The sequence below is a fragment of the Salminus brasiliensis genome, chromosome 10, assembly GCF_030463535.1.
Source record: "Salminus brasiliensis chromosome 10, fSalBra1.hap2, whole genome shotgun sequence".
NCBI classification, from domain to species: Eukaryota; Metazoa; Chordata; class Actinopteri; order Characiformes; family Bryconidae; genus Salminus; species Salminus brasiliensis.
In genome coordinates this window covers 30,461,508-30,474,510 of record NC_132887.1, presented here as the reverse complement: position 1 = coordinate 30,474,510, position 13,003 = coordinate 30,461,508, and the positions used below count along the sequence as shown (strand labels likewise).

Below are 13,003 nucleotides of genomic sequence, written 5' to 3'. Positions count from 1 at the left end.
AGGAATACCACAAAAAGATCATTACAACTGAATTGCTTTGGTTGACAAATGTTAGTTGACTGTCATCAGTCTGAAGCAAGTGCCTTTTGTCACTGTTATCTCTTTCTCTCTCGCACGCATTCTCTCTCTAACCCTTTTACCAGCCCCCTCCTCTCTTTCTCTCTCTCGTCCTCTCTCTCTGTGTCTCTCTCCCTCCCACCCCTGTCCTCTCTGCCGCTCCCTTACTCTTTTTTCCTCCACTCTCTTGCGCCGTGGCTGCATGCTCACTGTCCTGAAACACGATGAGACGTCCAGCCCTGTGGGAATCCCTCCCGGCCGGGAGCGCCCAGCGCATCTGTGTCCACCAGAGGGGAGAGAGGCTACTGCTGCCGTAGTAAAAAAACATCAGCGGGGAAGTAGGGAAGTAAAGTGGCAGAAACCTTCAACTCTGCACTCCTCCATCAGCCGCAGCCAATGCCCAGGCAGGCAAGAGACAACGCTGTAATATTGAGATGTCCAATAGGAAAGTTACCTTAACCCCTTCTGGCTTCATCACCTGCTCTCTGAGAAGATCCATTCACAAGGAACCTGCTTTTATCTGCTAAAGTTGTGTCTTTTCCTAGCTGTGACGCTGATGCTTTTGGATTGATATTACGTGTCTGCGTCAAACCTGAAGAAAAGTTACACTCAGAGGGATCAGCCAGAGGTTTCTGCTGAAGACTCACCTCATCGTTCTGAGGATGGGTTCAGGTTTTTAGGGGCTTTTTTCCATTCAAAGTGCTCATATTTGGAGGATTTCTAATCCTGCACTCCATCAAAATGTCTCTCCTTTTTTCCACTGCACTTTCTGTCCAATTGGGAGGCTTGAAGACAGAGGTGAAGCTCGTGGATTTTTGTGCACTCTGCGAAAAGGAGAATGGGTCTCTGGCAGCGGTCACTGGATCTGAAGAATTTTATAGGTAAGTACGCTATACATGCACCCTAAAATGGGGTTCTTCACAGGTTCCTAAGGAAAGGCGATGGTAATATATGGAATCATGACAACTTGAAGATCCATTTGAATGCACAAATGGTTATTTGTCTGGTCAAATGATTATTCTACATGATGGAGAACCTATTGTACACATATATTTGCAGACACCTTTAAAATAGCTTATTTTCTTCTATGAACCACAGAAAAAACCCATTCATTTTTTTTTTACCAATCTCTTGTGAATCTAAACTGAAGTTTGTTGGTGTAGTGTTGTGGTGGAAGTGACCTGAGATAGCAGTCTTGCTTTCACTCCAGCTGTTGTGAAGATGAGTGTAGGGTGAGTTTTGTGTCTACTGTGTTCTGTCAGGGTTAGGTTCATTCTAGGGACAGTACCACTTGCAAGTGTATAACAAGCATGACATTGATAGAAATAGGCAGAGTATGCTATATTCATGCAAGAGTCTGTGCCTGAGAGGTCTGAACATATATTTTTAATGCTGTCTGCTGCCTTAGAGAAAGGAAATGCGTTTTGAGAGAGAGAGAGAGAGAGAGAGAGAGAGAGAGAGAGATATTCAATCAGTATAAGAATTTTACAAAGATCATTCAGGTCATAAGGTTAAAAAGTTTTCTACTCGGTTGCTTCTGGATCTCAAGGCAAGTGTTTTTTTTTATTATTATTCATTTTATTTTTTTTACTCAGCAGCTCCTAAACACCTCATTCTCCAGGTTAAGTGAAGGGGGTGAAGCATGCTTTTACTCAAGTCACTAATAGGGTTGTCAAATTCCCAAATTCCACTTGATTATCCAATAAAAGAAAGTCAACAAATGTGAAATGGCTAGCAGTTTTGCACAATAATTATGATAATGATGAATATTTAAGTCTCTTACAGTAGGAAACATTGAAATTGTCCATGTTCGTTCTATGTATTTATTAATAAATTGTTCAAAATCAAGAAATAAACAAACATTTTAAAATACATAGTATATATTTTTTTAGATATTAAGATATTTTTATATCTATTAAAATAAAAGAAAAATATATAAAAGCCTATGCTCAATTTCTTTGTCTAATTGTATTGTTTGGGGTATATATTTTTTTACCTGTTACTTAGGGAAAAAAAAGTCGATGACTTGATAATTAACAGAATTGACAGATCCCACTTTGCTTTAGTGTACCGCATATTCAGCTGTTCTGGATCTTTGATCATCTGCTGATATCACTGTTCCAAACCTAAACATGCCGCCAAATAGGAGAGAGGCCCTTCCCACATTGAAATAACCTGAAATAACTTAGAGGGAGGTTCTTAATTGCTTTTCTTAAATATGCCAGAGACCGATGATATTACGCTCAAACACTGTAGAACGAAAAAATATTGCTCTGTATCAACACAAGCAGGGCTACAAATGAGTTAGCAGAACAACTGAATTGTAAAAAGGCAGATATTTACAGACATTCCCACACAAATCAACCTGGTTTCGAAGTTCATTGTTGAAATGTTTTTCTATGCAGTTAATGCAGCAAAACCAAAAATGTTATGAATAAAAACATGCATGATATCATAACCATTTTTACCAAACAGTTCCCTTCCTTCTTAACCTTTTAAACAGCCTAGGGCCCACTGATAGGCTGAAGGTATTACAAACATATTATATACAAAGAAACCCCTAAATGCTTACTGTTAATAATCATCACATTTTTATTGCTAAAAGTTTTATACTAGCGTAAGTATAACAGAACTTAGAGTCTAACCATTGTAAGATTGTAATATTGTAATACTGAATAGTCAATAAAGCTGAATTCCTATATTAAATATATTATCAAAAACCTTTTAACATTGTTTGTTGTTGTGTTTTTAAATATTTACAAATAAAGTGTTAGACATCCTGGCATTATGAACGTTGTAGACATTATAGGTATATAGAAATAGGTATTATAGATATTATGAACATGACTACATCCATTGAACTACAGAATACTCACAAAAGTGCCACAAAGGGGTTATTTAAGTCACAGCATAGAAGAGCCCATTTTTTCCACCAAAAAAGTCTTGGTTCTCATTGTGGATTCTGGGGACCAGTATTTCCGGTATAGACATGGTCTTAAACCAGAAGAAACTACTTCTACAACTTTACCACAACTCTCAACTCTCTCTCTATATCACCTTAAATTCCAAGTGCAAGGAGAGCATCAAGTGTTTACTCTTAAACATAAAGGTGCTACAATGGGTTCTCTGACCAATGCCACAGAAGAACCATGATTGTATTATGTATGCTGTGTGACTCATGCTTTTCTATTACAAATATGGTTCCTTTTCGAACCACAAGATTTTCGCTCAAACATCCATTTAAACATCATGGGATCGAGTCATGGGCACTATTAGTAGCTCAGCTGATTAACAAAAGCCAAAAAGCCACAGCACTAGAGAAAAGCTTGGGCTTCCATCGAATAATCTCAGAGCATATCTTAAGACATATTAAACATTGGCTGAACAGTTGGATTGTATATAAGTACATTTAGGGTGCTCCTTGGAACAATTCTTTTGGAGGTGGTCTCTCAATGCAGAAACTTTGAGAACCTCTGCTTTAAAAAAAACATTTGTAAAAGAGATGTAAGTGCGTGAAGCACCTTTTAAAGGTTTAAAATCCACAGATACTATACCACGGTCCACAGGTCCTATACCATGAGGGTTCTTCCTATAAATTCTACATTAGGTGAAGGTTCTTTCAACTTTCAAGATTTATCACACTCACACAGCTCATGTGCCTATGTGCAAAAATGGTCCTTTAAAGCACCATCCATCGAAAGGTTTTATACTGGACCACACATGGTTTTTCTATGGCATTAGAGGAACCACTATATATATATATTTTAGTGTACAAAATCATATATCTGCTTTCTTCAATCCTTTTTTCAAACCTTTTGCAATGATTATTTTGCTGTTGACCATTTATCTTTATCTGGATGTGCTCCATAAGAAATTATGTATAAAATGATTATTCTACAGTGTCTACATGTCTGGAATTGTACTTGACGTCAAACTGAAAATCCTACTGCTTTGTCTTCTGTCCCTGCCGCCTGCGCACCTCTTTGAAAAGATCACAAATGAAAGCACTTCCGTAGAACATCTATTTTGATGAGTACAGAAAAATGTTAATGAACAAATTCGCACTGCTGTTCAGTGCGCAGCAGCACTGCGAGAGGGCAATAGCACTGCCGCAGCCTCACACTTAAGGGTAGATCTGATAGCATTCGTCAAAAATCAGACAAGAGATAGTACCAGCTGCATCTGGAAAAAAAATAGCAGATGAAAGGGCTTCTGTGGTCCTCCTGTGTGTGTGGAACTGCCTAGGACATGGCTAACGCACCTGCTTAATGAACAACACAGTCAATCTCCCAGAAGAGGTTCTCAGAACCTCAAAAAGTCACTCTTTAAGGTTTCTTTAACATCACCACGGTAACAAACTTACTTCATTGTTGATAACACCTCGGGACGGGCTGTGAGCACACTGAGGATTCATGCTAATTCATGGTAAACAATTCAAAAAATCTGATCTGAAATTAAATTGATATTCTAATGAAACATGGCTGTACTTGTGCTTCTTTATGTCAAAATAAGTTATGTTTCTGGTTTTAACAAGTTTTCACAAGGTTTGTTGTAGAGTTTACATCAGATATAGCCGTCCAGAACATGACAGATAGCCAACAGATAATATAGTTAATGTGAAAGCTACAAAGTCGCTGCTGTCCAATGAAAAACATCCCGTTTTTAGTTTTCTCCATCGTAATTTGAACCCTATAGCTGCTCTGTACCAATAGAAATGCTCTAAGAAATACTCAAAAAAAGAGTTTACTACCTGGAATAAAAAAGCTTTGAAAAATCAAAGTTCAAAATATTTTTACCTTCCCCTGTAAAGTTCCCATTTTGGTAATATATATAGAATATGTAACATGGACATCCAGTGAGATAGGACACTTTTCATACAGAATAATAATCAGTTTTAAACTCATTTTTAAAAGTTAAACTAATCAACTTAGTCAACATAATTTGACGACCAAATTAGTTGCCAACTACTTAAATAGCCGATTAGTTGGTGTTCCTTGCACTAACTAGGGACATTTTGGGATGTACGTGAACCACGGATTAAAAGCCAAAGTTCAACCATAACACTGAGGAATACAGTTTTACTGCCTCTATTACTGTTTACAGTGATAATTACCTCAGTCTGAACGCAGAGCTGCAGTACAAACATACAGACTGAGCAGCCGTCTGTCACATGAACACGGCCACATATCTACAGAGACATCACTCTGGTGTGTGAGTGGAGAGCAGAGTTATATCAGTGTGAGGTGTGGGAGTCTCATATTGACACGGGCTGAGTGTAAAAAGGAGCAATCTTCAAGTAAGTCTGTTTTATAGACACTTCTATAGACCGTCTACTGGTTCAAATATAAACATTCTCATAATGCTTAACATGGCATCCATCAACAAAAAGCCAATCAGCTTGCTAGTTACTAATAAGTCTCGTCCTTCAACAAAATAATCTGGTTACATCACAAGGAGGTGAATCTATGTCATGGCCAGTCTGTATCAAAATAAAGGTCACTAATACAAACAAAGCAGGAACACAAAATACTTTCAAAATAAGAGTGAAAATTACTGTTTCTCTTGTTGTTTCTCGTGTCTTTTTTTTTTGCTGATCCGATAAAAAATGGGGAAATTGAATTACTTTTGTTTTATTTTATTATTCGAATATATTGTATTGATAAAAGTCACTAAAACAAATGAAGCAGCAACACAGAATACTTTTAAACTGAAATTACTGTGTCACGTTTGTCTGCCTTTTGTCTTTTTTGATGTTCTGGAAAAAGAATGGGAAAACTGGGAAATTGGTAAAATATACTTTTGTTATATTTAATAATTAAAATATATGAAATCAGTTTTATTTTATTAATAAAAGTCACTAATACAAACAAAGCAGCAACACAAAATATTTTTAAACTCAAAGCTAAAATCACTCATGTTTGTCTCCCTTTTGTCTAATTTGCTGATCTAAAAAAAGGTGGGAAACAGTTTAAATATTGTTATAATATTATTAAAATATTTTAATTATATTTTATGTTATTAATAAAAGTCATTAATACAAACAAAGTCGCAACACAAAATACTTTGAAAGCTATTACTAGTCTCACATTTGTCCCCCTTTTGCCTTTTTTGCTGAACTGAAATATGATGGGAAACTGATGTACTTTTGTCATGTTTCTTTGCACATCCTTGGCTTAAAATTTTGTCAGGAAAAACATGTTGGAGTTTTATGTATCTTTTATATCAGCATAAAAGTTCATTAAAACAGTGAATTTCTATAAATGTATTCATCTTTACTGTCTTCACTGTTAGTTAGCAAATGCATGAAACAATCTCAATCTAAATGTAAAAGCTAATAGCTACAAACAATTTTTGTTAACTGAGTGACTCATAATTCAAATATTCAATTTTCAATATTCAAATATTTAATTTTCAATATTCAAATATTCAATTTTCTCAATAATCAATAAACTGTTTGACTATCAAAATATTGCGAGTGTGTAAGGTGAGTGAGACAGGAAGAGGTTATAGTTAGTGGAATGTGTAATGAACAAGGGGCAGACAGTCTTTTACTAATTAGTGAGATGAAACATAAATGGAAGAATGATACAGAACAAGGCTGAGCAGATAACAGTCTGACAGAAAAAAACAAGCTTTTGTATGTTTTGTAACTCAAGTGATTAACATTTCCCTGTGTTTAGTGCTCTGTGCTGCTCACACCTGCTAACCGTTATCCATCCAGAAGTGTTTTAAAGCCTTTTTGTTTACAAACATAAACTCTGTCTATAACTAAACAACGGCGCTATGTTGTGTGTATTAGTCAAAGAATGTTATTATTACATTACTAAATTATTTTATTCCCCTCGAGGTCCCTGTCATTTTGAGGGACTTTTTATGCAAAAACATTCTGATATTAGTTCTTCTACTTCATGGCCAAAAGCAAATTTGCCATATTTGACAATCTCTTTTCACTGATCATATTTATGCAAATATTTTAAGTATTTAATTGGAAAGCTCGCCTGGCCCAAACAGCACAGAATTGTGTGAATGAAGTGTTCAGAAACAGTATAGATATTGAAAACATCATGTTTAGTAGAGATGTGCATGTTGCATGTGTAAACAAAAAGCCTTATATGCTAATTCCTTTTCCTATTTCACACTCCCACTTTAAATAACATCGGCTATACTAATTCATTATCAGGGAGGCACTGTTAATATGTGAAATATGAGTCCCACAACTTCTGGCAGAGGTGGAATGACCTACTCTCAACAAATCTTCTCATATTCTTATTAATAACAATAATCTTAATATGCATAGTAGATAAAATACCTTTGATAGTTACCTAATTGATAGTTAGTAATAAGCAAAATTATATTTTTTTTTTTCCACACACACACACACACACCTGTGTATATATAAACACACACATACACATGCCGTTGCTGTCCAATGAAAAAAAAACATGTATTATAACACTACAACAGTACCAGAAAAATCATTAGATTTTCCTATATTTTCAACCTTTGAAAACAACATAACATATAACAGGAAGGTTAAACAAAGTAAGAAGAGGATCCATGTGAGGTTTGCTGTAACAACCTCATAGACCTTGAAAATGTTATTTGACATGTATGGTATAGAAACAGCTGCACTGTATGTGTGTTGTGTTATCCACCCATGAATAACCATTTGGAACTCTCATACCCAAACTCCCCACCTCCCAGCTATGCCTTTGTAGTAGAAACGATAGCTTCTTGTTTTTCAAGCACAATTTGTTCTCATGCCGCTCATCAGTTGTCAGTTTCTGACCACATGACCATGCTTGGCTGGATATTGGTGGCTGGCGGACATTGGAAAACATAGCAGTGACACTGACATGTATAAAAACACTCATAGCATTGTCATGCTCACTAACCTGCCCAGGGCCAGATTATAGGAGACTCCAGATTATACTAGGCCATAGGCAAGTTTAAACTTTAGGGCCTTTCTCCACCAAGGTTAATCTGACCCACTAATCTTAGTATTTGTTTACATAATCGGGTATTCAAACCGGTATAAATAGAAATGAAATAAATTTAATTAAAAAATGTGTGAAAGCTGATAAACGCATGACACAATAAGCTAAATGAGCATGTCTAAGTGGAGTAGTGTGAGGTATCATTCTCGGGTCTGATTGATAGGAATAGTGACCCTCAAAGGATAATGATACATCACTTAAAGGTGCTGTAAGTTATTTTAATCCATTACACTTTTTTAAAAAATCAGTAAAAGTTTTCTCGTGGTTCGTTAGCTCGGTCTGTTAGCGTGCTGGAAAAAGTCTGGAACTTGGCCTTGTTCTCTTTAATGTTGTATTGTGGTATTTCATCGTACAACATTTTTAAAAGGTTTTATTACTACAAAGAGCTAAAAAGGATGTTTGACAATGAACATGCAAGAATTGGAGAGGCGGAGCTTCTAAAGGAGTTCAAATATTAACAGTTGTTCTCCAGAATCATAAACAGAGCCTTTAATCAAAATCAAGTAACTGCGTGAATGAAAAAATGTTGAAACTAACCTGTTTCTAGATGCCAGAATCCCTCGTTGACCTAGGGTGCTAACATTTCTCCACAAGGGGGAATTAGGAGTTCTTAAATAGCTATTGGTAAGGAGCAGATCATTGAGAGGGAGAAAACTGCACTGTTTAAAGAACAACTGTCATTTTCAAATTCTGTCAGTGATTATATATCGCTGTGGCAGTAAAAATATACAATTTTACAAGGACAGAAATAAAGGTTTCACTGAAAAAACTGAGAAACAGTTCTTCTTTTTCACTGCAAACTAAAAAGGCTGATTTGGAAAATCTGAAAGGTAATGTTAAAGGTTTTTTCATTCTCCTGAAAAGTGAGAAAGTAGCCAAACCGAGAACAAGACAAGTGATCATCTGCTCAAGTTAAAAGGCAGTTGGAGTCGACAGCGATCCAACCAAATTACCAAAGAACCAATGGTCCATGGACAACGATGTGTAGCCAGCAATGTCCAGCTAACTGAGGCTCAAATCATACCCGTTTAGAAGATGAAGCCTTATATCTCAGAGACCAAATGTTCAGTGAATGGTCTTAGGAGTGTTTTCCACTGTTTTCAGGTACATATCCTGCCTTTAGTAGACTGCTTCATTCAGGTTTGCTAGCTTTCCCATTTAAATCAAACTTAGCATGTCCCTAAATTTACCTGTTTTCAGAGGTTAACTTCACCAAACAGTGAGCTCCCACACGTTTCGGTGCCTAGATCCCGGTTGTTTCTGCTAATTACAGCAATCCTTTTGCTTCCCTTTTTTTTTACATTTTTTTTTAGCTTTCTAGCTTTTTGGGGGAAGTTAATTTGATCACAGCCTGTTTTTGCCTTCTCACAATTTTACTCGACACTCTCAGTTAATGGTTAGTTGCAGTTGTTTTTGAGATAACGGGTGTAATGTCATTATTATACATGATTAAGAGAACAGCACTTTCACAGCAAACTGTTGTTGAATCAGCTGAGGCAAAACACTGTAATTTTACAGCTCCTCATTAACGCTCCTGCAGTTATGACATTAGCAGTAATATCTTCCAGTTGGAGGGGGAAGAGAGGAGCAATCAAGTCTTCGGGTCTTTTTTTAATACATTAAGACAGTATGGCCCATCTTAAACTGGTGACATTGATTGGTTTTATGACCAGTAATAACCAATGCACATTTCCAATTAGAAAATGAATCATATGCCATGACCATTTTGGCAGGGATGCAGTATCTGTATCTGATTCAATATCTGTGAAATAATGGACAACTACACACTTAAAACAAGCACAGTGTTGCTGTTACTTCCTTAACCTTCTATCTCTGTAACTTTACCAAGTGAGGAATAAACCTTCTTAACTTTTGATGGAAGTCAATTTCATTTATTCAGGTAATTTATTGGTTGATTCATCATGAAACTGTAAAGGTAATTAACAACTGCCAGATTTACAATTTGATTTACAAGATGTTTGTGTGACCGAGACATTTTTAAATCCCTTCTTATGCTTATTACTCATATAATATTATTATATCATGTGAGTTTGAAGTTTTATGTATAGTATTTCTTATAGGTCACAATATCTTTTTGAAAACAAACTACATCAACTTCAGTATAAATGATGGCTTAGTAAACGCTAAAACATTATTTTTTTGTAATTAAATTTGTAAATTTAAGTTTTACATATATTTTTCATCTTTATCACTTTTATTTTTACCCTCCACTACATCCCTGTGTAATATTTAGTCAGTGGTGGTCCTATAGTAGCCCCTTTCCATTGATGGACATGGTAGATGGTAAATTCTGCAGCAACAGAGGGGCTACAGTCCAGTAGGTCCAGTAAGTAACATATCTGCGCTCTAGTCAGCCACAAATGCAATCTTTCATAGCAACTGTTGCTATGTTGGACATGTTTTGAAAATGAAAAATTTGAATTCAATAATTTATTTCTAGGGAAGTGCCAAAGAATTAAAATATAATCACAATTAACATGTCTGAGTAGTTATTTGCCATTAATCAGAAATGTATTTTATTTATTATCCCATCTTTAAATTTTTATTAAATGCAATAATCTGCATCAGCATGCAAAATTCACCAGTAGCTACAGATTTGAAAAAAGTACTATACCAACTACTTTACACCAAGTACTTTTAATAAGTATTTTATTCCATTTTTCTTCAAATCTGTCCACCAAACAGGACTAAGTTGGTCAGTGCTCTTTAAGTACTGTCTATATAGACAATATACTCATAAAAGCATGTTGTGTAAATTGATCCCGATTTAATACAATATTGTCATATTTCACACTCCCACTTTAAATAACATTGGCTGTACTAATTCATTATCAGAGAGGCAATATGTTAGATATGTAAGTCCCACAGCTTCTGGCAGAGGTGGAATGACCTACTCTCAACAAATCTTCTCATTTTCTTATTAATAACAATAATGTTAATATGCATAGTAGATAAAATACCTTTGATAGTTACCTAGGTGATAGTTAGCAATAAGCAAAATAACACCTTACTTTAAAATCTTAAAATCTTTCTCAGTGCAGAAGCCAGTAGCCAGTTAAACATGATTAAACAAAGTAAGAAGAGGATCCATGTGAAGGTCGCTGTAACAATCTCATAGACCTTGAAAATGTTATTTGACATGTATACAGCTGCACTGTATATGTGTTGTGTTATCCACCCATGATTAAAATTGCAGATGATCTGCATCTGGTAGATCTGTCATGGAAAATGAGAACAGTGCATAATTTTCTTTTATATCAAACAGCAATAAATTATAATATTTAATTAAATTTGCCTTACATGACACTGCACATCCTGCGATGTGACTATTGCACATGCCCATATTACGATGACGATGCTGAAGCGATATTCTGTGCAGCCCTAGGGTCCGTTACATATTACTGGGTCTTACTGTTGGTGTTAGACGTGTGCTTGGCTTACATATTGTATGCTGGACGTATTCTAGTGATAACTAAACTAAGCCTAATAGAAACTACACCTAGCCTCAGTTTTGCTGAGTGGGCCGTCTGGCAAAGTTTTGAAATGGAATCCATTTAAGGGCCTTTTTCCATCATTCACTGATTCAAAGGGTAAAGAGTGTCTTCTAATACAGTCGGAATCATTTGAAAAGTGCACGTGCGTTGAATTTGCAGGGTGAATTGCGGGTGATACATAGTACCAAAAAGAACCTGCATTAGGGGCATTTATTGTTTTTTTGACTGTGTGAAGTGAGACTGCATTGATGTGTATTAATTGTTGCATTAACTTCCATGCCTTCCTTATTTTAAAAGATGTTAATTTGGCAAGCTTATGAAAAGATCACAGCTTTTGCACAGCAAATGAACTGTAGTCATTTCCAACCTATGTAGTTGATGAACACGTTAACACTCCAAGGCTTATTACACACTGAGGTATATTAAGTATACAGCGACAAATACATGCACCTTTACCTTGTGTCCTCCACATTTAACCCATCTGGTAGTGATCACACACTCACACACGTGTTATGGGCAGTGAGTACACACACACACACACACACACACACACACACACACACACACACACACACACACACACACACACACACACACACACACACACACACACACACACACTCCACAAACTCCAGCGCCCGGGGAGCAGAGAAGGTAACTGGCCTTGCTCAAGGGCCCAACAGTGGCAGCTTGCCGAGCCCGGGAATCGAACCCACAACCCTGTTATCGATATCCTGGCGCTCTAACCGCTGAACCACCACTGCCCAGTTGGTCACTACAGGGACTTCTGTACAATCTAGTGGGGACATACCACTTTCAGCCCACCGGCGGACCCACCGTCGGCCCAACAGTGCAGTCCAGGTTGGTAATGTAGCATTTCACACTGGAAACGAAATGTTGAGGTGTGACTGGAATGAGATTTCTGCCGCTGTTCTGTAAAGCTTGTGAACACTTTGGTGGGGGGAGCATGTATAGGCCAATCGGTCTTTGTCAGTCACGTGTGTTCTTTGTCTTTGACGTCACTGAAGCGGCATTTTTTGGGTACTGTTATAGTGAGCTGGGCTGAGAAATTGAATAGCTGCACAATTAACAGCAGAACTTACATTCGTTTATAATCATTGGTAGCACTGAAAGCAAAAAAATAATAAAAAACTGGAGCACCAGAAGCAAAGTGAGAGGATGCCAGGGACTGTTCTTTGCATAAATTGTCATCTATGGACTAGATTGATCCAGACGACCTAACCGCAACAAGTCGGAATGCAGTCACTTCTGCCTCCAACCTCATACTTGGATATTACCGGCTGTGGTTGGGCTGTAAACAGTTCAGCAACTTTAAATCCCCTGAAGCCCACTGACATTTCATGGGTGCAGGACTTGTTTACATTTGGACCGAAGGACTGCAACAACACGGCGCTAACAGTAAAGTTTGGCTTG

The 13,003-nt window shown here is 36.8% G+C and overlaps 1 protein-coding gene across 1 annotated transcript in view; it reads left to right on the top strand.

The window, feature by feature from the left end:
• The first annotated feature begins 251 nt into the window (after positions 1-251).
• The window catches only part of chrm5a (cholinergic receptor, muscarinic 5a), a 47,063-nt gene continuing 34,311 nt past the window's right edge, over positions 252-13,003 (top strand). The window contains exon 1 of the mRNA XM_072689785.1: positions 252-938. The gene's annotated coding sequence lies outside the window, so the exon portion shown is untranslated. The remainder of the gene's footprint in view (positions 939-13,003) is intronic.